The sequence below is a fragment of the Rattus rattus genome, chromosome 15 (assembly GCF_011064425.1).
Source record: "Rattus rattus isolate New Zealand chromosome 15, Rrattus_CSIRO_v1, whole genome shotgun sequence".
Taxonomy (NCBI): Eukaryota; Metazoa; Chordata; class Mammalia; order Rodentia; family Muridae; genus Rattus; species Rattus rattus.
The window spans coordinates 17270133-17294991 of record NC_046168.1 but is presented as its reverse complement, the minus strand read 5'-3'; positions in this window follow the sequence as shown (position 1 = coordinate 17294991).

The window sequence follows — 24859 nt, the reverse complement described above, 5'->3', positions numbered from 1 at the left end:
GGGCAACTTTTGGATATATTCCCCTGGATACAAATAGAAAAGAAGTTAGGTTGTCATTATTTGTGGATGATATGATACATAAGCAACCCCAAAAGTTCTTCCAGAGATATTATGGCTAATAAACAACTTTAGCAACATGGCCGAAAATAAAATTAAATCAGTAGTTTCTTTTGTAGAAATGACAAATGGGCTGAGAAAAAAAAATAATAAAATACCACCCTTCACAATAGTCACAAATAATATAAAATACATTGGTGTAACTGTAACAGAATAAGTAAAAGATCTGAATGACAAAACTTTCCTGTCTCTGAAGAAAGAAACTGAAGAAGATCTCAGAAGATGGAAAGATCTCCCATGATCATGGATTGGTAAGATTAACATAATAAAAGTGGCCAGCCTACCAAAAGCAATCGGCAGATTCAATGAAACCCCCATCAAAATTCCAACACAATACTTTTCATACATGGGAAGGGCAATTCTCAACAACATATGGAAAAATAAGGACCCAGGTCAGCTAAAACAAATTTCAACAATAAAAGAGCTTTTAGGAGAATCACCATCTCTGACCTCAAGCTATACTACAGAGCAAGGGGGATAAAAACTGCATGGTATTAGTACAGAGACAGACAGGTAGATCAATGAAATAGAATTGAAGACCCAGAATTAAATCCATACACCTATGAATACTTGTTTTTTGACCAATAATCCAAAACCGTACAGTTGAAAATGGAAAGCATCTTCTTCAAATGGTGGTGGTCTAATTGGTGGTCTGCATGTAGAAGAATGCAAATTGATCCATATTCATCTCCTTAACAAAGCTCAAGTCCAAGTGGATCAAGAACCTCAACATAAAACCAGATACACTGAATTTATATAGAAGAAAAAGTGAAATATAGCCTCAAACACGTTTGCACAGGGGGAACTTTCCTCGACAAAGCACCAGTGGCTCGGGCTCTAAGATAACAATGAGTACATGGGACCTCATGAAACTGAAAAGCTTTTTTAAGGCAAAGGACAGTGTCAATAAAACAAAACAGCAACCTACATATTGGCAAAAGATCTTCACTAACTCTATATCATATAGAGAGATAATATACTAAATATATAAAGAATTCAAGAAATTACACTCCAAAAAACCAAATAAGGCAATTAAAAATGGGGTACAGAGTTAAACAGAATTCTCAACAGAAGAATCACAAATGGCTGAGAAGCATTTAAGGAAATGTTCAACATTCTTAATCACTGGGGAAATGCAAATCAAATCAATCCTGAGAATCCATCTTATGCCAATCAGAATGTCTAAGATCAAAGACTCATGGGACAGTACATGCTGGCAAGGATGTGGAGAGAGAGGAGCACTCCTCCATTGCAGGTGGGATTGCAAACTGGTACAACAACTCTGGAAATCTATCTAGCAGTTCTTTGGAAAATTGGAAATAGCCCTACTTTATCCTTAGCCAGCACTTAACATATTATATTTCACCTATATGATGGTTCCTCATACACCTATGAATACTTGATCTCTAGATGTCCATATATATTACTAGTTATAAAAATGGTGTGGTATGAGTTGGAGATGAGGTCCTGTTTGTGAGAAGATGCACAGGTGGTGGGCAGAGATGGTAGGGATGCCCAGGTACTGAAAGTCACAGAAGAAAGAGCATCATCACCATGGTGTTATTGTTCAGGATCTTTTGTTGAGAGAGTAGTGGCAGACCATGTGCTGACAGTGGCAAACTGCTCCTTTTATTCCGGAGCATGTGCGTGTGTTCTAGTCGCTTAAATGTGACTGTTTGCAGCCAGGAGTTGTGTAGCCAGTTTTCATGCATGGTATAAGACCATCCAATTTTTTCAAGCTCTTTGCTCATAGGTAGCTTCAAGTGATTGTAGAAAAGCTTGTAGTAATCTAGTAGGTGAAGCACTGGTAGATAAGAGCGTGTTTGATGCCTTGGCCCGTCTTAATTCTTAGGTACATGGTATGCAGGGTATAAAGTGAAGAATTGTAGGTATATAATAGTTGTTATACTACTATATTAAATACTCTTTGTGTACTCAAGGGTATGGACACAAGGGGCTATTTGAATCTCACTTTGTCTTCTGTGCCCTTTCTGTTTAAGCCAGGAAGCTTTACTCATCATTTTTCTTTGAAGAAGCTATTGTTCTGTGGTATGGTAACCAGGAGATCTGAAAGTGCTGTGCCCAGTTCTTTGTCAATATGCCTTGAGAGCTTGGGAAATGTTCATGTTCTTGCTAACAATGCCAAACCTACTTAATCACAATCTAGGACACAAGAGAAAAAGTGTGAACTGCATGTTTTCAAAAGGCCTCTTTTGAAAACAGAAAGTATGTCTTTCTGATACATACTCACGATTGAGAGCCTAAAGTGGAGACAATATTTCTCAGCTTAGAATAGACTTAATTGAATAGGAGAAGAAAACTAAGAATAGACCAATATTCAACTACGTTCTTGAACCTACTGAGTTTGTTTCCCTACTATATGATGCAGGTAGCAATTGTTTTCAAAAGTTCTTATCTATTTCCTCATTGTTCTCTGTTCCAACAAGATAATGGCCCTTTGGTTTCAGGAGTCACCTCTCTTACTGTTTAATAGTTTGTGGAATAATAGCCTTCCTACTGGGGTTTGCTATACACATTGTATGAATCCAAGTAGTCCTAGTGTTTCCTGTACCACCGCCTCTCCCATCCCTCTCAATCCAACTCCAATCCCATGTGACTCTCCATGAAGCCGAATTCACTCTTTTCCTGGAATCATAGAGACATCACACTTGGTAGAGATCCAAGTGGGCTACATAGACCCTCCTCCCCTCTTCTAATTTGATCTTCCCAGGATACTGCTATACCTATTGAAGCGGTTGACTTCAGCCCATCTCATATCCACATGCAATCTCTGGGGTCTTGACAGCCATTTCTTCAGTGGGCCTAGGGTCCCTCTTGTTCCTCTTCCTCTGTCCTCCTCACCTATTCTCTTCAGCCCATCTCCATCCTTACTTTTTTCTTAAACAAATGTCAAGAATAAATCACTGGACAGAGGAGAAAAATGTATAAGTTTTATGACAAAGTATTTCTTGTTTTCATCTGTATCTGAGAGTGCAGTTTCTTACTTGTGTCCATTGAAAAGGTTTAGAGGGTCTCATGATTTTTTAGGTGCTTACTTAGCATCTATAACCTTACCTTCTTGTTGAAGTCATTGCTTTATACATTTGAGATTTTTCTGGATTATATTTGTTGTTTCTGTTTGTTAGTTTGTTTTTTTTAATTTTAGGTTTCTTTGTGAATATTATAGTATACTTTAAAAATCTTCAGGAAGCACAAAGTCTTTTGAATCCATCAGAAACTATTGTGTTTACAGTGAATAGAGATTTTTATTTTAATTTTGTTTATCATTTACTTACTTATATTTTTCTGAGATAGACTTTGCCTATACAGTCAAGACTGTCTTAAAACTCCTTATCTAAGGCTCATTTTGAACACGTGACAATTTTCCTGTCTCATCTTTCTGATACCTGGTATTACAGGTGGGTGGCAATGCTAATTTTGAGCTCATAGCATTTTCCTCCATTGTCCTCCTAAGTGCTGGTATTACAAGTATGTGTCTGGCTTTGTGAGTTTTTTATTTCAAGATATTAATTAGGGGTTTTATATTTTAATCTAAATCCACTTTTTCATAGGATGAAAAAATACTATAAAAATTACCACAGGAAATTAGTCAACCCCAATACCAATAACACAGAAAAGAGAATCAGAAGTTTCAAAAGTTAAAAATGAAAATGAACTCTAGTCTATCACTTATTAAATGAGTTATAAGGACAGAGAACATTCTTGTTAAAAATCAAAGATTGTTTAATTATAATGAGTATCATGTAATATAGTAATGGTGTGGTTACATCATTAACTACCCATCAAGTAGACAATGATAGAAAAAAGATGCATCAGAAGTCTAGCATGGCTTCCATAAATGTATATGTTATGTTCATGTCACATCAAATACAGTGTGCAGAGGCAAAGTGTGCTAGGACAGCAGATCTTCTGTTTGCCAAAGTTACATAATAATTCTAAATTTCTGTGCACCTGATTCTATAGATTTAAAATATATGAAGTAAAAATTTACAGAACTGTGAAGGGAGATGAATAAATCTACCATAAAAATGTAAAAGTGAATATATTAACCATCATAGATCAAGCAGCAAAAAACTGAGTAGTACAGATAGAGTGAATATAAACAACACTGCTCACTGCTTGACTGAACGTAAATGTAAACAGCGTTCAGCCTAGCAAGTGGAGAACGCAGGGTTTCTTTTTCAAGGATGCATAGACCCATTCTAAAACTGAGCTCAGCTTAGGCCTTAAGACATATCTCAGTATATAGTAAAAAATTTAGCATATTCAGGAATTATATTATAGATATTTAAAAATGACTTATGAGTCAAGTAAAATCTCAGACAAGGAAATAGGGTTCTGTAGAGAGTTATTAAAGTAAATTTCTCGTGATTAAGCTGTCGGATAGAACTGGAAAATATCATCCCGAGTGAGGTAACCCAATCACAGAAAAACACACATGGTATGCACTCATTGATAAGTGGCTATTAGCCCAAATGCTTGAATTACCCTAGATGCACAGAACACATGAAACTCAAGAAGGATGACCAAAATGCAAATGTTTCACTCCTTCTTTAAAAGGGGAACAAGAATACCCTTGGGAGGGAATAGGGAAGCAAAGTTTAGAACAGAGGCTGAAGGAACACCCATTCAGAGCCTGCCCCACATGTGGCCCATACATATACAGCCACCAAACTAGATAAGGTGGATGAAGCAAAGAAGTGCAGGCCAACAGGAACCGGATGTAGATCTCTCCCGAGAGACAAAGCCAGAATACAGCAAATACATAGGCGAATGCCAGCAGCAATCCACTGAACTGAGAACGTGACCCCCGTTGAAGGAATCAGAGAAATTACTGGAAGAGCTTGAAGGGGCTAGAGACCCCATATGAACAACAATGCCAACCAACCAGAGCTTCCAGGGACTAAGCCACTACCCAAAGACTATACATGGACTGACCCTGGACTCTGACCTCATAGGTAGCAATGAATAGCCTAGTAAGAGCACCAGTGGAAGGGGAAGCCCTTGGTCCTGCCAAGACTGATCCCCCAGTGAACATGATTGTTGGGGGAGGGCGATAATGGGTGGAGGATGGGGAGGGGAACACACATAGAGAAGGGGAGGGGGGTTAGGGGGATGTTGGCCAGGAAACCGGGAAGGGGAATAACAATCGAATTGTAAATAAGAAATACTCAAGTTAATAAAGATGGAAAAAAATTCCCAAATCTACATTATAAAATTGACAAGGTATATAACTTTGTTTTTAGATTGAACCTAATATAACAAAATCTTATCATTTCAATGTATAATTAATATAAAAGCTATTGGCTTGTAACACACTCTTCTCAGATAGTACGTTTTTACAATTAAGTATTTTATATTTGTAGTGCATGTTAATTGCTACAAGCCTCATCTCAAGTTCTCAGACGCTACATGTGAGTGACTGGTGTCTTCTATGTTTGACAACACTGTTCTGAAAGGTTTGTTTTCTGAAAAATAGAGTACAGATTAAAATTTATTGAATGTAAAAAAAAATAAAAGCTGTTCCAAGCAGGAAATTTAATATACTTAGAGACAAAAAATAACAAGAATCTTTGCCAAAAGCTGGAAAAATACTATGGAAAATATACCCTTAAACACATAGCTATCGAAGGGTAAAGATAAATAATATTAAAATTAGAAAATTGACTATTAGCACACAACAAATGTCTTTTTTCCTCTAGTCTCCTTGCCCATTATCTTCCTATTCCTCCTATTTCCTTTAAGTGTCTCACTCTGTAGACTTGGAAAGCCGTTGCTGCCCTCAATTTATGACAGCTCTCTTGCTACAACCTCTAAATGCTTGGATTACAGGTGTGCATCAACAAGCCTATCTAGGGAATTCTCTGAAAAAGTGATAATAACATCTGAACATGGTAGGATTGTCCTTTTATTCTAGCACTAAAATGTCTGAGGCAGGAGGATCTAGATGAATGTATGTGTGAGGAGGAAGGGGATGGACACACAAAGAAAGACATAATCATAGAGCCAAAACCAAATGTATTAAAATGTCTGGGACAACTGACAACTGTCTGCTAGGAATGATCAAGAAAATGAAACAAAACAGCTGAATAAATGTCATCCTTGTAGCAAGAGAAGTTTCAGAAGGGATTTGAATGTAAGTTGGAGAACAATGTGTGGGGCTGCTTTTTTTAACCACTTGATAAGTTATATGTAATAGAAAAAAATGACAAAAATATAAATTACCAAGTGCCTCCTAATAAAAGTAGAGTAACTAAATATTTAAAATCACATTAAACTAGTTAAAATTGTTTTTTAAAGAGGAAATATCACATCCACATAGTGTTTATGCTCATATTTCTTTTCTTTTTCTGATATTTAAAAATCATATTTATTTTCTTTTGTATTGCTTGAAATTTTCATGCATGTGTATAATATACTTTGATCAAATCCAATGCCTATTCTCTCCACCTAGCTCCTTCTCTATCTCCTCATCACTTTTCCGTTCCAATTTCATGTGATCTCATTTTCAACCCACTGTGTGAATTTAATGCCTCTGTGTGCATGGGGGTGAGATGGGGGCATCTGCTAGCTATTCAAGGGCCACACCTCTGAATGAAACCGATTTTATTTTATTTTTTATTTTTTCATTTAATTTCTGTCTAGCAATTGGCCAGTTGTGTGTCTCTGCATTATCTGTTACCTCCTGCAAAAAGAAGCTTTTCCAATGGGGGAAAAATGAGAGACATTAGTCTGTAGATATAGAGATAAGAACTTCTAGGGATAATTTAATGCTTTGCATGCTAGTATTCAATTCTTCCCTATGATCTGTGAGTGAGACAGGTGTCTTATTTTGTCCCAGTCAGCAGTTTTAAGCACAACACATCTTAAATACAAGCATAAAGTAGGCGTTACCTTCCATAATATTCCTCTCATTGGTGTACCAGTAGACATATCTTGCCAGGGCCTTATATATTCTATAAGATTCACAGTTGGGTGACACTGTTGATTACTTCTCCAGTAGCATACATAGAATTCACCATTATTATAAGAGGTAGTCACCAGGAATGAATTCTTTTTGGTATTACCAGCTTGATTTCTGCATGTTCTATGACTCATGTTTGGGACGATTTCAGCAATAAGGTTTTGCTATTAAGATCTGAAAAATTGTGCAGAATTCTAAATCCTGCACAATCCCAAAATATTTTATAAAATAAAAGATGAGATAATGTTCCAACAATCTTTTTATACAGCCAATGAAACACTAAAAAACCAAGAACACTCTAGCAAACCATCAAATTATAAATCAATAATTTTCAGTGAAATGCTTATAGCTCAAACTTAAAACCACATTACACGGATTTTCAACAATAATGAAGTTGTCTTCTTCATAGTGATATAGAAATGGTTCAACTTATGTAAGTCAATAATGAAAGTTACAACATAAATAGACTCAAGGACAGAAGCCACATGATCATTTCATTAGATGGTGAAAATTGTCAATCAAGATCTACCATCCTTTTAAAATAAAAGTCTTAAAAAATCTGGAAATATAACGGACAAATATAAACAACATGCAGACAAATATACAATAAGCCAACAACCAATATAGTCTATGGTGAAAAGCTTGAAATAATTGTGCTAAAATCAAGAACAAAAGGCTACATTCCCTATCTGTTTCTGAGCAATTATATTCTTTGAAATCAAATCAAAAGGAACAAGACAAGAAGAAACAAACTAATACAAATGCTAAAGTAAAGAAGTTGATGTACTCTTATTTGGTGATTATATAACTCTATTCATAAAAGATCCTAAAGACTCAAACAGAAAACTACTACAGTGAGTAAACATTTTTGTCAAAACAGAGAATGTAGAATCAACACACAAAATTCCATATAGTTTTACTTGCAATTTTTTCAGATTCATAATTATCTCCAAATCAACCTGAAAACAAGGATTTCATAAAGCATTTTCTATATTCAGAGATTTATCCAAATATCACTGATGGGAGTTGGAAAGGAAGGCAAGAAGAAAACAGAATCAAATGAAATGTATTTTGGTTAGGCCTAGAGGAACTTCCATGTTTTTCCCACCCAGAAACTTTAGGCCACCTCCAAATATTTGCCTATTTCTTACTGCTACCCTGGCTATTTATTGCCTTTTAAATAAATGTGTTTACTGTCTCCAGGATCTAGCTGTCAGGGAAGGCTCCCAGGGCAGGGTGTTGTGGGGAAAACCAGTTTCCTAGGAATGTGGGACTGTTTGCATTAATTTCTGGAGGTATTGGTCATAATCACTATTTTCAGGCTCTGAATGGGTGTTCCTTCAGTTTTGAGCCTCTCTCTTCCCTGCCAAGGGTATTCTTTTGTCCCCCTTTTAAAGAAGGAGGAAGCCTTCACATTTTGATCATCCGTCTTGAGTTTCATTTGTTCTACACCCAGTGAGAGTGCATACCATGTAAGGCTTCTCTCAAACTTCTAGGAATCCTCCTGCCTCATTCTCTTGAGTATTAGTACTATAGGTGTGAACATCTAAGGCCAGTTTACAGATATTCAAAGAACAGGCAATTCCAGTCTTCTCCCCTAAGACTGCCATATCCACACTTAAAAGGAAAGGGTCTTGGCGGGTATGTCCTCAGACTAATATTCCTGAAAGGTGCAGTGAATCAAAGGCAGTGGTTCCAAAAGCAGGATGCAGCATGGCAGTGAACAGACGATTAAGATGGTTTCTCTTCTGAAGGAATTAAACAGAATATAACTATAAGACCATTGCAACAAAATCAGAACAAATATTAGGAAAACTAAAATATTAATAAATACATGCTGAAATTGTGTGATTAAATAAAAAGCATAAAGACACTACTTAACGTGATAAAGAGAGGCATATAACACAAAGGAAACCAGTGGAAATATGCTGCCTTATAAAATAAATGTATTAGAGCCTTTTCTTTAAAATAAAAAAGAGTAATGATGTTTGTGATTAGCATTTTCTATCAATGTTAGGTTCGGTGGAAGAGCTCAGCAAAGTAAAGTAAGTATATATTATTTTAAACATAAGAATCTGTAAAATGTAAACAAAACAAATTGCTCTCAGGTGTTATGGTTGCCTACATAGAAATCAGAACATTTAAAATTATTAGCAGTAGAGAAAGAGTATGTCAATGTGGTTGTGAACTGGGAGATCAGTACATACAATCAATTTCATTTTGGTGTAGCAGCATAATTGAGCAACTGTAATTTGAGAAAATGTTTCTCTTTCTAAGATTATTAAAAGCATAAAGTAAATAAATATATAGAAATGTATACTTCCAGATAAAATTTTCAATAAAATTAAACCAAAAATGGGGAAATGTCTTGTTTGTTGATACTGTAAAATGTCACAAGTCCCTTCACATTGATATGTGCACCAATGCAATTGTAATCAGAACTCCAATAGAATTGTAGGGGAATTGACTGTTCCAAAAGTATAGAAAAGAAAAGGACAAAAGTTGGCAGATTTTTCTAAAATATTCATTGAGAAAATTGTACCTTTCAGCTATCCAGACTTGGTGTTAGAACCTGCCTTTAACACAAGCTCTTTCAAATGTGGTAGGCAGTAGGAGTTCCAAGGTTCTGCACAGTGGAATTTGCTATTCTAAATTAATGCGCACACTGCTAAATACCTATTACAAAAAGGTGGTTTATGATCTGTGCAACATCTACCCTGTGTGTTTCCACAGAAATAAAAGGAAGATGTCATGTATCTACATCTGTAACTCCCAACCTTTGTCCCTTGAGAGAGGGTCTCTATCTAGATCCAGAGGTATACTGGTGATCAGAAGGCATCAATTCTGTCTCCGATAACTACAGAGTTACCGTTACAGGCATGAAATATCAACCACACTTTGTTTTCTCTACATGTATATGGGGATCTGAACTTAGGTTCTCATACTTGAGCAATGAGCCCCCATATCCACTGATTTTTCTCCAGCCTGGGTCTCTCTTTTTAACATAAAACCATGTTGTACTCTTTATCCAACATTCTTTAATTGCTAAACTTGAACAAACATACAAATATATATCTTCCATGAAAAAATTCACCAGAAAACATTTCCTATACACTCTAATCTTTCATTAACTGCCCATGTCTTTTGATACTCTTCTTTCTTATTCTCCCTTGAAACACGCAGAGCTCTTCCAGGTTTTTGAAAACTGTACAAGCTCTCTTCATTCTGGGCACTCATCTTCTGTTCTTCCGGATGCTGGTCCCTTCTTCTCTGCCTTTCCTCATCATACATCTGCTTTAGAATGCTTAATTGGAAGGTTTATCTGTTCATATCCTTGTTTGCACTACTTAGCAATCTACTCCACATGCTTCACTGGTAGTTCCCTAGAAGCTAAACATTTTTACCTCTCCTTTAACCACTCACTGCCCTAAGCTAAGGACCCAGCTCTGGGGGGTTTCTGTGTCACCATAGTGAAATATAAAGTCAAAGTTCTCTGTACAGTTCCATAGACACCCTGTCACCTCCAGCGTTCCCTGTCTCTACCATTTCTGTGGTTAATATCTATAAAATAAAAACTTAAGTTTTTCTTTTGTAACATTTCTCATCAACCACAGTCACCCTATCAACAAATAATTTAGGTTTTGATCTCCTGTATATTGTTGCCTTCCATATGCATTCCCCAAGCTCTTTTCTCCTGTCTAACAGCCTCAGAACTTAATTATCTCAAAGGATATTCATCCAGTCCCTCTGTTTAAAGTCTTGCTGCTGTGGATAGATCCACTGAACCTCAACTAGCTGTTTCCTTCTTCCTCTACTAATTGTTCTCTACCTCCCCATGCCCCCCACTGTCTTTCCTTCTTTCATCCTTCCTTCCTCCCTCTCTCCTACTATACTCCCTCCATTGATTTCTTCCTCTTCCTCTTTCCCTTCCATCTACTCTCTCTCCCTCTACTCCTCCCTTCTTTCTCTCCTTTCTTCCCTTCATTTTAATTGTAACCATGATGCTGATTTCTGTGGATGTATTAAATTATGACATATGTACAGATACCTTTGCCTACTTAATAATTTATACTGAACTATTCATTTATGCTAAAAAACATACAGGTTGGGTGTCACTTGTAAGAGATACACATTGATCATAATCAGTTGTACATCGCGAATTGGTATAGGTGATGGAGATTCATTATCAACAGAGCTTGGCCCTACAGCACCCCTGAGAAGTCCTTCCACTAGGAGCTTGAGAAATAGGTGCAAACAATGAAGGGTAGAACTTGGTAATAAATTAATCAGGCAGTGTGGGGGGGCATTCTATTAAAAGGAAGAGTGGAACTATACTCCATCTCTTTCTCTCTACTCATTTTTCACCCACAGTCTGTAAATTGAACAGGCTTCTTTGTACTCCATATAGTCCTTGTAATGTACTCTGCCATCACAAGTTCGCCAAAGCAATACAAGTGATTAGGGACTGGAAATTTCAAACTGTGAGCCAAATATTAACTTTCCCTCTAAATAAGTTGACAAACCCAGGTAATTTGTTACATAGATAGAAATGTATAATTTTATATTAATTTTTTCATGCATAAGTATATGCGAATTAACACTAATCATCATGGGAGTTCTCTATGAATACCCAATTGTCATACTAATTAGTGGGTATAGTAATCCTAAGGTAATGACGGATATTTTTAAAGTAGATTTACAGCTGTGTATTTACTTATTATTTTATCTCCACTTGTAATCCTTATAGGGTGCTTTCCACCTTGCCATGCTGGTGCGGCTGGGAGGCCTCAGCAAATCTGTGGGAAATGGTTTTTATTTACTTACTTATGTGCACTGACATTGGTAAGGAAGGACATCTGAAGATCAAAAGGCTTGCTCTTGAAGACTAAGCCCAAAGCTCTTCACATAATTAACACAGCCAGTGGAATACACAATTACTTGAGAGCCAATTTGCCTAGGGAGGAACTGATGTCACCGGTAGCCTTGAGATTGGCAGGTCAAATGAGTGAAAAACAAGACAGGTAAACAAAACAGATGTTCTTGATAATCAGATAAACTTGCTTGAGGTCCAGGGGTAATGAGCTTGAAAGCATTTCAAGGTTTGAGAGTTTAAAGCAACTCAGTCCTATTTTCTCGGGTAGGTCCAAACAGGCTGCATCAAAGCAGATTCTACTGGGTCACTCTGACATTGAGCTGAGGAATATTCTGCAGTAGAGAAGGCCTAGGATAGTTCTTAAACTTCTGCAGATGCAAAGCAGGACAGGGAGATGTTTCCCATGTTTCTGAGACGAACATGTGGATCAGGGTAGACAAGGAGTTACATGTATCTTGGCATAGAAGGTTCATGGACACAGTGGCGGAAACAGGTAGAATTAGACACCTTGAGGAAAACCAGTTAGAAGGGTATGTGATATCCTACATGCAGTGGTTTCAGTAGCTTAGCATATTCTCCACATACAAATGCAGAGAACTATGTTGTGTACCAATCCTTTTGAGTGTCAGATGACAAGAACTTAGTGACTTTTAGCCAGGAAACAGGAAGTAGAAAACAGTCAGAACTGTATGTGGAAACTTAAGAGGTAAGGTAGATTATTAAAAATAAATAAAATTCAACTGAAGGACATGTGACAGAAAAAGTGAGAAATCACAAAGTGAGGCTTCAGTTTACAAAGTAGAACATCTGGAATGGTTCCAAATCTCCACTTTGAGAATATGTGTGCACATATTTTTCTTCCTTGAGAGAGTAGAAATGGTGTAGGCTCCATCATGTCTCATGATTACTGCATATTTTCTCTTCAAGAAGTTCTTAGAGCTACATAAAAGCTTTTCAAACATAAATAAGGTAAATTCCTTCTCCCTTGTAAATAGCAGTGAATTTGAAATCACTTATTTCAGAACCATGGCAACTTTTGCCCATGTGTCCTGTGAGTGAAACAAACCAAAATACAAACACATTGGACTATTTAATGCTGACATTTTTTTAAAAAAAACTTCCATATGAAAATGCACCTAATTTGAGAAAAGAATACAGTAGTATTTCTGAATATAAGATGATTCAATGTAACTATCAAAGATAAAATATAGGTAAGAGAGCCCTGGGGAGATAGCCTTGGGAAGTGCTTGCCTCACAAGCATGAAGATATGAGTTCTGAACTTCAACATCCACATAAAAGCAAACAGTGAGGTCTACATCTGTCGCCCAGCCATAGGGGAACAGAAATGGCTGGAACTCAGCAGCTGGCTAGCCAGTCACTTCAGCCAAAGGACAAACTCTAGGTTCAGTGAACATTCTGTCTCAAGAGTAAACTGGAGAAGTGACTAAGGAAGATGCCTCGTGTTGACAATAAAGCTCTACCAGCACACAAGCATGCACATACACACATGCCGGAAAGAAGAGGGAAAGATTTACAGAAGAGAGAGAAAAGGAGGAGGTAGAAGAAAACATCATAAAGTAATATACAGAACCTTTCTAAACAAACAGCGATTGTGTGTATTCTTACAGGATGGTAGTCCTGATATCTGTCATCAGACTTGCTTCGGATCTGTCCTAGCACTCTTGGAAAACCTTGACTAAGAGCAGGTTCTACTTTGAACAACTGATCTAATCATGTCACTCTCAGTAGATGAGAAACCCTTCCTTCCTTCTTCTGCAGGAGGCAGACTTGCTATCTGTGACAGCTGCCACCAGGTTTTGACTGCTTACCAGACCTCCACAAGGTATATACAGAGTGTTTCGAAGGCTCATTTAGCTTGTGCCTTCAAACATGGTCACAGATACTTTTACTTTCTCATGCCTTTCCTTGTTCATCTAGATCTTGACAGTGTTATTCTGGTGTCCATTTCCTCTTCCTCTGTATCTATCTAGCTTTAGCTAACTATTCCTATTAAGTACCCAGTCAAGCATAGACTTCATGAAAGTCAAGGCAAAAAGGAAAGTTGCAGTTTTGCACAAATATCTAGTGACATTGTATGAGAGTCAGTGAATATTTGTGCAAAACTAAAACTTTGGTTAATTTCTGTTTCTCTTTAGATCCATCAATGAGGCAAATTGTTCTTCCTGTACTGTGTCTTCACAGCTCCAAAGGGAAGAGACAAAACCTGTACACCAAAAAAGCCAGAATGAGCCTTCCTCCTTTCCATTGACTAATTTTCTCTGTCTTTCAATAGTACCCACTGGGTATCAAGATATCACTGTAATATCCTTTGGGGTCATTTGTGATTGCATCACTAGCACCGTCCTTTAAATCCCAATGATCCCATCTTCTTTAAGCTTCTGTTGTCTCACAGATGATTGAAGACTGGTGCTCAACAAATATTAAACGTTCATTTAAAAAAGAAAGGAGTCAATATTATATAATCCCCAGGAAGTTTATCTCCAATAATTATTACCTCAGTTTTTTATTTTATTATATTATTCTATATGTAATATTATTATACATTATTTTCAAGGTTTTTTCATTTTAAAATAATTTCCAAGATGCTGAGATGGCTTAGTGTTTAAAGATATTTATATCGAAGACTGATAGGTTGGGTTTAATACCCGAAACAGAGATGATAACAGAAATAACTGATTTAACAATAGTTGAAAAGTTGTTTTCTGACATTCACCCACACACATGCATACATACAGATAGGTGTGAAAATAATTTAAAAGTCATAGAAAGGTTCCAAAATTAATGATACTGATAATCCCTGGTCATCATTCATCTAGTTTCCTAAAATGTTGATATCTTCCCTAGCCAGGATTCAGTGAACAATGGCAGGAAATGAATATTGATTTCATGCTGTTAACTGACTTACAGACCTTATCAAAAATGTACCAACTGTCCCAGTAATGTTGTCTTTCTATTCAGCGAACCAAGTTAAGATGACACATTGAAGTTAGCTGCCATTTCTTATTATTCTGTGCTAACTGGCCAAAGATCCTCAGTCTTTTATTACTGTGGCATTTCCGTGTTTTCTTCAGGGATTCTGTAGTTATATTGCATTGTAGCTTTCTAACTTTTTAAAATTATCTTAAGTTTCTTATGCTTAAAATTGGGACTCTCTTTGTGCCAATAGCAGTGGAAAATGCACTGGACTGATTTGTCACAGATTAAATGATGCCAATATTGATAAGTTTGATAATATGGTTGCCTGGTTTCCCAGCACAATTCTGCTTTCTTCCCCATCTTCTCCTGAGTACATTCTCCAAAGACGGTGCAATGGGGTGATGAGGATTGGCTTAGCATATTTTTTTTGCTCAGCAATTTTAGCACTAATTCACACCTGCGATGTTGAGAACTTGATGTTTGCCAAATCATGATTTCCCTCTGATATTTTCCCACTGCATTTATTAAATATCCCACTGTAATAAATAAAGATCCATGCTCACGTTTAACTTGCTTACTTATTTATGTAAGTGTAGACTAATAAAAACTGATTTTATTCTCTAAAATATAATCCATTACAGTCAATAATTTATGAGTATTACAGCCATAGATTTATTATCCAAAGGACTATAGTATGCTTGTAATTTTTGAGAGCTCTTTTACTATACAACATTTCGGGACTTCTGACTAACATTCTGGACTAGATATTGGGCTAAGTAACCTTCATTTATTTTAGTAAAGAATAATATTTAGCAAATAATTTCTGTCAACTAGGTGTAATCATTCTACTAGAGTACCATTTGTCCTAAGTGCATCTAGAATAGGTCAAAGGAATACAAACATTATATTATTTGCATATGTGACAATATTGTAAACATGCATTTATGTCTCTATACACAAAATCTTCTCAGCTTTCTTGCTTCATATATGTATTAAATCCCACCTTTCTGTTTTTTCTCACTATATAGACTGTGACGGTGTTTATTTTGTAATATTCCCCCCATCAGCTTCCACTTGTGACTATATTTGATTCTTTCTTTCAAATATTACCATAGTAAACTGTGATCCCAATTTTCTGTATTTTTTTTATTTTAACTATCTTTCAATGTACATAATGGAATAAAAACTTTTAGACCATATGACTGTGATACATTAATTTATTAAACAAAAGGTAATGCTCATGTTCCTTTAGGTTTAGATGTTACTGTGCATATAAAAACATTGCTTCCTAAGTTAGTAGGATTTGTTTAATTCTCTTCATTGCTTGTCTTGCGATTAGATTATCTGTAATGAAAGACAGTTTAAACTCCTTTTTTGGATTCACACAAATTCTACCTATGGTTGAATTATTCATTTCTTTGATTCTGTGAAATTCTAGCCTTGATCTAAATGTCAGATGATACAAAAGGGAACATCTGGGCTTGTACCACCCGCCTCCCACACCTTTGTCACGATTCCGATCCATTCTGCCAAATGTAAAGTGTCTTTGCTTAGTTTTGTTTTTGCTTAGAGGACCGGGTAATTGCATATCTTCTTGTATTCCCTAATTTCTGACAATAAATAGCAGCGGTCACAGATACTCATTTCTGGTTCATTTTGTCACTTGCACTTAGAGTTGGTTGTTCTCTGTGCTAATTCATACAGTTCACCTGTGTATTTTTTCCAGCTGTGCCTTTAGATGATGCACAGCTCATCGCTCTAGGATCCCTTTGCCATAGATCCTGGCCCTTTCTATCCTGTACATGTGGGGATTTAATTATACAGAATAATCATGATTTAGATATTTAAATACTGGTGGCATTGTACTTTGTAACCTTTTTATTTTGGAATCTTTTGTCCATGTTTTGCTTTCTTTGTTTTTATTAGGAGTACCCAGTAATGCCAATGTTCCCCATTCTATATTCATTCTTTACTTTTATCAGTTTTGAACTTTATTCTTGCATATTTATGGAAGGTTTTTTATCTTATTGTTGATTTAATTTTATTTTGCAGTTTTCCTGCTATTTGAGGACTATAATGCTTAGGCTTAAATAACTGCTTTCTCTACCTATCTCTACCTCTAACTCTACCCCTCCCTGTTCCTTCCCCCTTCCCTTCCTCTACCCCTAAACTATATCTCCTTGTACTTCTACAAATACCAGTGCTCACTTTCTAGTTTAAAGATTTTTCTGTTGTTGCTTAGTTTTCTACCGCAAAATGGCTTTTTTGCATATAAGTAACATTTTTAAAGGCTGTTCCACATTTTCTACTGACATGAGATTCTGGCGGAATTTTTACTTACACAGAACTTGGATTGCTGACTTTTAAGTGAAAGATCTGCTTCACTATTTCATACTCACTTTTGAGCACTAAATGGATGAATATTCTGTGTTTATTACTGTCACATTTTCCAGTGTGTCACAGTGACACCCTATACCCCATCACCAATGCTTGTCCTGTGTGTGTGCCATGGGAAAAGCTGTGTGTCAAGTTCTGCTATTTACCTAAGTCTTAAATACACCTGAGCATTTCTTTTTAGTGTCTCTTGTTCTCAGTACTCAATCTTGAAAAAAAGAAAAAGAAAAAGGAAAAGAAAAACATTCTACATTTCTATATTCTTCTTTGTTTGATTAGCTTTGAGAAGATTACTATTTTGAGAATACCTGTTCTAAATTTTGCACATTTCATAGCCCCTATCATATAGGCTGCTGGCATGTGCTCCTCAGTACAATAAGCTGTTGGAGCAACTGTTTTTACACAGAGATGGAGTGGTAGACACTGTGCCTGATATATCATGTCAGCACCATATTCTGGTCTAGCTCGCCTCTGTTGTTCCTGGTGTTTTACCTTAGAATTTAAGAGATTGCTTGCTGAGATTGTTTCCATTAAAAGGACATTAGGTATCAGAAACTCAGTGGTTTTAATTTTTTCTGAAGGAATGATGTTATATGCAGCCTTTCTACCTGGCTTTCTGCAGTCTAGATTATAAATGTTATGAATTTTAGAGAAAGTTCTCTACGTGCGCTCTACCTTTTGTTTGGTGGAATTCAGTCCTTTGAGGCAGTCTTCTATCTCCACTTCTGTTGTGACAGCTATTTTTCTTCCTACAGTTTTCGAACTGCATCGTTTTCTTTCAAAAATACCAAATCAACATATTTATGAATAGATGAGAGGCCTCTCTCCCCAGAGAGGATGTTGCTGGGTCCTATGTCCCCCATTCCCCATGACTTGCTTAAATTGGTTTCATTGAATTTCTGCAGTGGTGTACTGCTTGCTTGTGAATATAAAATATTGATAATATTTTTATAAGATGTTGAAAATCATTATTATGCACTGTGGTCTTCATCTTATTACCATCAATCACCACAATTTCATTGAATGGATTCACTCAAAAAGACAAGTAATGCTACAGATAGCTTTATTCATGAAACTTTCAATTTATTGATATGTTTTCACTTTTAAAAGATGCATTAAAATGTTAAATGGTGGTGTTCAACCTTGGCATCATCTGACTGGAGGAAGGTTCTCAGCCAGTGCAGAGTTCAGCAGGAAGACAAACTGGTTGGAACTTTAGCCAGTGAAGAGTTCAGTCAATGTTTTTCTGAAGTCTGTAGAAAGCATGGCTCTAAATGTTGCTTTGCTTCCTTATGTTGGAGCTCCTAGTGTAACCCAGGTCCTCATGATGTACCACATGTCTGGGTGCTGCAGACTCAACGCTCTCCTTTGTTTGATTTTAGACTTAAGGGTCCCCCATACTTCTCTCTTTGTTTTGGTTATATTTTAGTCTCAGATGAGAAGTGTCCCTTTATAGTACAATGCCTTGCATTGTAATTAAACCATTGTAAAAAAAACTGTCTTATCCTAAAGTCTAAAAGGTTAAGGATAAGAAGTTAGTCATTGCAGAAAAATTTAGAGAGGCATTCTATAGCATACTTCAGTTCATTTTGCTTGAAAACTGTTTTTATTTTTTTTTCTTCACCCTTGTCTTCAGGAATACCTTTATGAAGTAGGATATTCTTTCAGTTCCTGGAACTGCCACACATATCTGTGTGTTTATGACAAATTAACTTCTGAGCTTCATACCACTTATTTTAAACTTAAAGAAAATGACACTTTCGTGACAGATTATGCTGATTTTCAGCCAAATAAGATGTGACATTTTTCATTATTTTCTCCATGTATAAAAGGAGGATAAGACCAACAATTATTGAGTCATTGGATTGAAAGTGTGTACATAGGGAACTTAAATCATTGGCTTATAAAACCTGTCCAATACACGTATTTCTCCCTCCTGTCTCAGCTAGAGCATACTTGACCAAATACTTAGAAAACACAAAATATGGAGTTAATTGGAATGTCAATGCTTTGATGTCTCATACCTTAGCTTCCCCTCTGAATCCTGTAGGCTGCATGCTTGTGAAGAGTAGGCTAGAAAGTCCAGTGCAGAAAGTGCAGCAGACAAATTGAACATGATTTCTAACTGTGCTGTCAGTGCACAGTGTGTTGCCTGATAGTGGATTCCATGTTCTAAAACAAAGACTTGGTCCACACCAAGTAGATGGGAAGACTTATCTGTGACTGCACGTGAGGAGATGACAGAAGGTGAATAACATTGATTTTACCACCCTATCAAGGTTTCATTCTTTTACTAAGGTAACTTTAAAAGATCAAATGCCTTCCACATTTCTTACCCTTGGTGCTTAAGACCTGTAAATGACCCTTCCCATGGAAAAGCATTTGAAACTGTGATTAACCCTTGTGTTAATCTGGGACAAGGCTTAGTGTAGTCTACGGTGACCTCATTCATCCTGTGAGAATGACCTTGAATTCCTAATTCTTTGTGTCTATCATCACCATGCTAGAGACCTGAATTACAACTCTTGATTATGAAGCACGTTTTTGAGATTGAAAAATTATTCTAGGTTATCCAGGGTATCAATGACAAGTATCCTTCCATATAAGAGAGCTCAGGAGGGCAGAATGGGTGAAGCCAATCAGTGAGCAGAATATCGTATACTCATGGAAGCTTTAGGCTGGGTACACTCAAGCTTTTGAGGCTGCTGGAGAGAGGGGGCCACATGATTAGAGTAGTGACTAAAGTGATATTGTTACAAGCCAAGGAATCTGGGTACTATTAGAAACTAGAAGAGGCAAACAGCTTTTGACCCAGGACCTTGGAATGACAGATGTCTTACTGACACTCGTATTCTCACTCGCTTCAGTTCTTCTCACATCTAGAAATGTGAAAGTGGTAACAGGTAAAGATTGCATTTCGTTTTAAAAAAAAAGAGCTCCAAGAAATGGCTACAGTGAGTATGGTACTTATAACTAAACTCAAAAAAAGTAAGAACAACGCAGAATCATAATACCATGAGTCCTAGAAATGTTCTTCAGTCTTTCATTGACTTCTTGTTAGATCATTCTTGGCGGTCAAAGTTTTTTTTCCCATCAGTCCATCTTCCCAAAGTTTCTCTTTGGCATCTTCCCTTTCTCTCTCTCTCTCTTCCCTTCCTCTCCCCCCCTCTCTCCTTCTCTTTGGCTGACTGAAGTTTTATCCTATTCTCTATTTTACCCAGCCATTGTGTTATCAGCATTTATTGACAAGGCAAAGAATGAATGGTAAGAAGTGTTTATACAAATGAGATTTTTTTTTGACATGCGCATTAACAATTCCATGTCCAGATTGAAGTAAGATATGAGGGCAGAGACATCAGCATTTAAACAACCCACAATTCTTATGTTTACACAATGTATAAAAATATTATACCTACAGAGCTGTGTGATTTATTTCTGCTATTACTCATGTCTTTGGAAACAAAAGTCAATTAATCAATCTAAGAGTATCACCCCAAATTAAGTGCAGCCAACCTGAGTCTTCTGTGGATGACCTGTGTTCTGCTCACTGGGTGTCTCCATTATTTCCGTGTGTATTAATGTCCTATGGTCCTGTGTATGGGAGGTTCTGATTTCTCAGTCCATGTTCTGGGTTCACAATGTATCTCTCTGCTGAGAATCAGACCCATTTTCACTGATGATTAGCAATGACAACACTCATTTAATCAGTTAATTCTCTCTCTCCTTCCTCTCTCTCTCTCTCTCTCTCTCTCTCTCTCTCTCTCTCTCTGTTTTCATTATTGATGAGTGCACATTTTGTGCAGGCCTATGTATCTATGCAAGTGTACATGCATGCATGTGATCGCTATGTGTGTGGGAATATTGAGTCTAAAGGACAACTTTTTTTTTCCTTTTGGGTTAAATCTATTTTGATCTTTTTTTTTTTAATTTAAGAAGGACTCTATTTATTTCTTTGGAACTGATTCAAATAGACAAGGCTGGTTGGCCACCTGGACCTGAGATCTACCTCTCTCTCTGACAACCCACCTCTAGAATTAAAAGAGTGTTTTTCCACTTAGGTTTTATAGGTTGTTTCTGGAGATCAAACTCAGATCGCCATGTTTGTACAGCAAGCATTTTACTGAACTATATTACCTGAAAGTATTCTTGCTTCTTAGGAAGATATAAGCTTCAGATAAGTTACTGCCCCATGTCTATTTTATGTTACCTAAAAATTTTCCTCAGAAACATGCTTTCTTACTAGGTTGTCATTAATAATATTGGCCTATAAATTAGTTCTTATATTTTCAGCCTTGATTTTATCATGCAAGTTTCTTTTTAAATTTGGAATTAAAAGAAAACATTCTTATTCATGTTCATGTTCATGAAATAATTTATTAAAGTATGAAAAATTTTATATGATAGATAATAACCTGTTAAAGGAGAAATATAGACTGTTCAAGAAGGAAAAACAGACAGAGTGAAAGAAAATATTTCTGAGAACTCTCAATTAACTGTGATTTATATAGTGAATCTTGATTCTTATTTTTATTTATTTATTTATTTATTTATTTATTTATTTATTTGACTATCACTAGAAAGACCTACAAACTGTTGGCAGGACCTGATCATTAGAGTTGAAAGGAAAGAGATAACCTATTGGTTTTGTAGGGCATGAAAGGCAGAACTGAAAGTGGTTTCTAAAGTCATCAAGAGATTGGCTATAAACACATGTCAATAATAAATTCATGTATACATTAGGGAAAGTGAGTTGTCTCTTTGCTGTTGCTAATAAAAGCTGCTTTCAGTTTTTATCCACAATGAATGAATACTGTACACCATTAACTCATGCATCACTGCTGCCTGTCTTCTCTTTTCCCTTCCCACAAATCTCTTATATGCATACATGTTTATTTGTTGTGCTTTGTGATTCCCCCAAGATTAAGCAAATTCATCTATATGGGTTGGAGTTGTCCATAGGAGTCTGATGTGGTATCTAAGGATACATGAGAAAAGTCAATGTTAGGCCCCTCTACAAGAATTTATTGACAGATAATGGCTTAGAGGTAAAAGACACAGCCCAGAAGGCCTTCTACCTTCCTTATCTGCCTGATCATAGGGCTGGTCTTGTGTGGATCCAGAGAGAGAAGATAAGCATATTTTATATACATTAGTGATTAAGGTAATTGTAAGGGGTCAAGGAGCTGGTGTTTTATAGCCTTTGATCCTACCTTTCAATGTTTACATATGTTCAATCACAATGTTCCCTAAATATTAGAGGGTGTGGTGTAAATACTGTTTGAGCCTAAGTCCACATCTATCTCTTATTTTCCATATTTTGGGCTTCCATGAGTTTCTATAGTTACTACTGTTCCCTTAAAAAGACTTCTCTGACATGTTTAGGAATAGCTTTTGTCTATGGGAATAAATGTAGATATTTAGAAGACATTTTGATGCTATTCCAGTTTAGTTAACTATCAGAAATGTGTCCCAGAATTAACCTACTACCTCCTCACACTACCTGGTTAATCAGGCTTACACTATCCCGTCTACCCCTGCATATCTTACCCTCATATGGAATGTTGAAACCATTCAGAGAACTCTTGATTACCCTGATAGCAATCAAATGGCTATTGTAAAGATAAGTTTATCCTGTTTTTCAAAAGGTTTATTTATGCTTTCTATATAGCAATTAACCCTATACCATCTCTTTCTTTATTCTATCAGTCTACATGACTCTCTATCTGGATATTTCAAATAATAAGAATATCCATGTTTACTCTGTTCACCTACATTCTACCAGCTCCTCTTCCTTAAGGTAATCCCCAATCCATTCCCTTGTTTTCTGTATGGCACAAAATACTCCATACTATACACTTTATATTGAAGAATAAATATGGATGTGCAGGTATCCCTCTGTTATGGTATAAAAACTCTGAAATATTTTTCCTGGAGTGTCACAACAAGGTGATAGAGTAGATTTATTTTCAGATTTTGATAAACCTTGAGAATGATTTCTAAAGTGGCTTCATTGGTCTACAGCCCAAGCAAGAGTGTGTAAACATATTCCTTGGGTATTCCTTTCCCACATCACCACCAACATTTGCTATTATTTATATTTCAATGGCCATCATTCTGATGTGGATGAGGTAGAGAATGATGATTTTTTTATAAATATGTGTTTTTAATAATCAAAGATGTTGAGCATCTTTTAACTATTTCCTCACTATTTGAACCAATTTTGAAAAAAAATCTTTGTTTAGTTTTATAGTTCACTGAAAAACAAACTTCTTGCTTGTTTCCTCGGTGGTTAGGGTATATTTTAGTTCTATGCAGAATCCAGACGCTATTCCTCTATCAGACATACAGTTACCATTCTGTGGCCTGTCACTGCACTAGATGGAAAAGGCAATACTGTTGGAGATTATGTTTAAGCTATCTGTAAATTTGAAAAATATTATTAATAAAAATTGATAAAATGAGAAAATATGTTTGCAAAATAGAAAATTAGTTGGTGGTCATTTGCTGTAGCAGGCATTTCTAGTGAAACCAAAGGTTGAGATTGTGTAATACTCATTGCCTCTTCTTTGGAACCTTGATTTTATATGTCTATATAATATTTTATATGTCATATAGAATATATGTCTACAGAAATGTTAAAGGTTACTTTTTCCAGTTTCTCTTTAAAGTTAAAAAGACACTGTGATGGATCAAAATTTATATACATAAGTCAAAAGAATTCTAAAATCGGAATGTGCAGATCCAGTTTTGAAAAAGAAAACAACAATTAGTGTTCTAGCATCAGTTGAAATATCATTTCACATCCCTCCATCATCTTTGGGAAGGTCCAGAGGCTGCTCACTTAAAATGCTTGACAAACTTGCATGTGTCACTAGGACAATGAAAACTTTAGGATACTCTTACAAAATTGGAGCATGTAAAGGGTCTTTTCCTTTCAAGGCTGTCATCTCTGTAGAGCTGTTTGTGCTTTGAGATGCTTTGATTTATATGACTGAGTAGAGATCTGTATGGCGAATAACCTTCACCATGATATAGGAGGAGCAAGTAGAATGCCCTCTTTGATCTCTGCTACTACAGGTCAACATCCTTGACCTTAGGAAGCAGTGATTAATGAAGAATCAGGGGTTGGAGGAATAACAGCATTGATTCGAGGTGAGGTGTCCTGTACAAGGTACCCTGCTCCTAAGACTGTCACTTTCCTATTTGAAAAAAGGAGGCACTAGGGGAAATTTTCCATCTTCAACATTCTGATCATTTATAACTGTGGAATTCTTTCTGTCATGAAAGTAATTAGTGGTTTCTTTCTGGATTACTCAGAGCATTTTTGAAAGTTTTATAGTTTATTCCCGATGTAGATAAATGCTTTTTTTAAACAATATTTGTTTTGCCTTTCATGAATAAAAAGGTGATTGAACAAAGCATGCATTCATCATGTTCTTTATTGCCCTGAAACAAGTATAATTTATAAACCAATAGTACATTGGGGAATGTTATACACATGTATGAAAAGAATGTGTTCAATTAATGGGAGGCCAACAGTGCACCCATGCAG